The 4,072-nt window shown below is 37.4% G+C and overlaps 1 pseudogene; it reads left to right on the top strand.

Moving 5' to 3' along the window:
• The first annotated feature begins 3,172 nt into the window (after positions 1 to 3,172).
• Positions 3,173 to 3,525, top strand: LOC125777117 (transcription factor Adf-1-like; annotated as a pseudogene).
• The last annotated feature ends 547 nt before the right edge of the window (positions 3,526 to 4,072 follow it).

The raw sequence follows: 4,072 nt of genomic DNA on the forward strand, positions 1-4,072 counted from the left end.
TTATGGTTGTGGTGAGTCGTTATCGTTGTTATCGAAAATGTGCTATAACTAAAATGAATGCATAAACATCTGTCAATGTACACGAATATATTTGTTTTGTTTACTGCAAAAAAGGTTTGTTTACTCTTATTTTTTTTGGCAACTTTGGTATTCTGCGTTTCGATTATTTTCGATCAATCTTCGAAATTTCCAATTTTATGTATTCTACATTGCGATCGTAGTTCCGTTTCTGTAAGTTGAAATTTTGTTGGCGGAGAGCGGTTATATTTTGGTTTTAATGTACTTTTACAATATAATTTTCCCAAAAATGTAAGTAAAATTTGTTGTTGATAGTTTTAAAAGTCACCAACATGATTTATTTAAGTGTTTTGTGCTTTAATGATGTTTTTTGATATATTTGTAGGTCAAAAACAACAACATCAGAGCAATATGGAAAATTGGCTGATATAATGGCAACCAAAAGAGATGTTGCGCAGGGCTTCCAACAGCGGCCGAAGGAAGAAGTGAAGGAGTTTTGGGAGGAAATTGCAAATGCCCTAAATGAACTTGGGCCACCATCAAAAGACTCCAGTACATGGAGAAAGGTATTGTACTACTGAAAATACATTTTTTAAATACTTCAAACGTTTTGTTACAGGAAGTGCTACATACATATATGTATGTATAAATGTATATAAAACGCAAGCTGTCTGCAAATAAAAAGGAAGTTATGAGCACAGATGGAGGTCAATGTCGTTTGCAACGTATAAGCCCACTTGAGGAGAAGGTTGTAGCTTTGACGGGGTTGGAAACTTGTACAAGTGGAATAAGAGGTGCGCGGGATTATGGCGATAGTGCGCAGTTACAAGACGTTGCCCAAACCTCCGAAATGGACATTTCCGCATGTTCGGAGTATCGAAATGAAATTCCTTCATGCAGCAGAGTTAGGAGCTAGCGCAGAGAAAACAGAACTGATAAGGAGAGCGCTTCTTCCTTACTCAAAGAACAAATAGCTATCCAGAAAGAATTTTACCAGGACACCAAAAACCATAATGGGATTAAAAAACTTGGCCAAATTTTTGAAGCGAAACTTCTTTAGAATTGTTGTGATTTCAAACCGGATGCAACGGAAAAACGACAGGTAAGAGACACAAATACGAAAATGTGTAGGATAAAGCCAGGAAAGAATGAGACAGAAATATACATACTATTTTGTATTATCGGCATATACATACAAAATATTATGTTCATTGAAATAGTAGTGCTTGACGTGAATAGAAAATAATTTAAAAGCAAGGAGTGCCAGGAAGGTACCGCTTTTAACTAAAAAAAATGTCGCTGCAAGAATTCAATTTGCAAATGAGCACTTGAATTGGCTGGCCGCAAAATGGCGCAACGTGTTATGGACCGATGAAAGCAAAATAGTCTTGTTTGGTGGGACAGGATCCAGAAAATATGTCGCCCACCAAACACAGAAAACCATGGAAAACGAAGCGTTTGGACGCTTGCGTTGAGTTCTTAGAAGCGTTATAACGCTAGGCGACAAGAAAGATTCATTCGAGAACGGACAGCCAAACGAACAACAACCCATCGGTATAAAATCATAAAAGTGTATCTGAAATTGGCTAGATGAGTTAGCCTAGTTAGTTAGTGAAACCCTTTTTAAATAAAAGCGCATAAAAGTGTTTTCGGATTTCCACGCGCAAGTGTATAAAAGTGTTTTCCGAATTCCACGCACAAGCGTTCAAAAGTGTTTTCAAATTTTCATATACATGCGTTCAAAGTGCGTGCGGATAACTTCCTAACTCCATATATATACGTTCAAAAGTGGTTTCCAATTTTCAATATATACATCTAAAGTGTGGTCGCTGCTAAATTCTCATTGGCATATACATACGTTCAAAGTGGTCGCTGCTAAATTCTCATTGGCATATACATACGTTCAAAACAAAGGTGTCGGAGTAATTGGACGTCTGGAAGAAGCTACGAAAACAAGTGAGTAAACAGAAATAATCTAAAATTTATACAATATTTAAATAAAATCCGTTACATCCTACATACATACTTTCTTACGTATAACACAATTCCTCACCAAATTAATAAACATACGCACATAGCATCATAATTCGATACTTTATTGATAGGAGACGTACATACGTACATACATAACGTATTAGAAACAATAACATTGAATTTCGACATCTAATGTGGTAATGACATACGTATGCAAAACAATAGAGCTTGATGTAAACAAAACATCAAAGAAACTTGAATCCTATTTAATTGTATACAATAATAAATAAGAACTCGTGCCATCGTTATGTGTTTAGGCCAGTGCCTAATTTCTTTTTACCAACCCTAGTGAGTATATAACAAACTATTGCCAGTTAGCTGTTAATAACTTTCACTCAACTGGCAATAGTTTCGTTAAAAACACCCGCTAGATTTCACTCAATGGCTTAGCAAGTGACTCGTCGAGAGTTCGAGAATAATCATTGGTCCTTCGAGCCGGATTTTAAACAATCATTTTTTTACATAAATTTTTGGCGCTGCACACCAACAAACAAGGCAAACACCGCACCCCGGAGTCTTTCAACACATAAACGTGGCTTTTACCTCCATACAATAATTTACTTCAACTTCACTCCACAGTACATCATTTACCCTCACCATACCTCAACATAGAGCTTTCCACCATACGTACTGAACTTCACCTCATCGCATTGACTACGCACACAACTTACCTCACTACGGTGACGAAAGCTGCGCTATACTGCTATATAAGCAAGCACTTCACACCGAATGCGATCATTTTTTCCAGTTCGCCAGCGAGGACGGTCGCAAGCAGCAGTAATACGCAGGGGTGAGTGGAGTAGCTAGTAGTTGTATACCGTAGAATTCGCAGGCATTGCGTTGAAAAGGCATCACACCTCGGGGTGATGCCAGTGCTCGCAATGACTCTGCCTTATGCCGGAATTACATGTGCAGAATTCTGCGTGCAGAAAAAAAATTTGTACTGATTTGACAGTTCAAATTCTGCACCTCAATGCAGATCTGCACGGCATGTGAAATTTGAATTTCTCTGCGCAGAGGCAGTGCTGACAACATTCAAATAATTAATTTTTGAGCAAAGTCCGGCAACATTTTAAATTGCGCTCAGCTGTTAAGTAAAAATTAACAAAAGAAATAAAAAATGGAAGAAAAACTGATTGAGTTTGTAAGAGAAAACCGGTTCCTATATAACAAAAGTCATAGGAATTATAAAAATAGCTACCTGAGGGACGCCAAATTTCAGGAGCTATAGGAGAAATTGCATATTCCAGGTAAATCTTTAATTTTATAACCTGACAAAATATATATTTATTCATGTTTTGAATGATTTTAGGTGAGAAGCTAAAGGCCCGTTGGCGGACCCTACGTGATAAATTTTATAAAGATCTAAAAAAGGTACCATCAGGAAGCGGTGTGTATTCGCCACACAAAAAGTGGAAGTGGATGGAGAGCCTAAAGTTTTTAAAGGACGTTGAAATGGACAACTTGAAGTAGATGTGGCAACCGCAAATGCAACTCTGGAAATATTTTAGACATGGCAACCCATGGATAAGCTGTCAGCTTGACGACCCGCCATCTTTCCTTCTTCTTGGCGCATCATTCCCCATTCGTTTAGCTTTCGCGATGACTATAAATAAATCTCAAGGCCAAACAATGTCTATTTGCAGATTAGACTTGGAAAATCCATGTATCTCCCATGGGCACGTGGCGTGTTCACGAGTAGGAAGGCCATCAAGTTTATTTGAATTAACAAAGGACCGATTGACCAAAAATATTGTACATCGATTGGCACTTTATTGGACATTAACTGTGATTTATTACGATTAAAGACATTTAGAGTCAGCCCTATCACGCAATCCATCGTAGACTGTTTTTTACGAAACTGCTATCATGCAATTCGAACAGTTCCGAAAGTAAGTTCGAAATTCGTAGAGTTGCATTCACTGAATTCACTCGGAACGGAAAATTTTTAAGTTTAGCGGAATTTTTGTACGACAGGTTTGTGCTAACGGAAAAATAAATTTAAAAAAAGAAAAATGTA

Source organism: Bactrocera dorsalis, chromosome 3 (genome assembly GCF_023373825.1).
Source record: "Bactrocera dorsalis isolate Fly_Bdor chromosome 3, ASM2337382v1, whole genome shotgun sequence".
Lineage (NCBI taxonomy): Eukaryota > Metazoa > Arthropoda > Insecta > Diptera > Tephritidae > Bactrocera > Bactrocera dorsalis.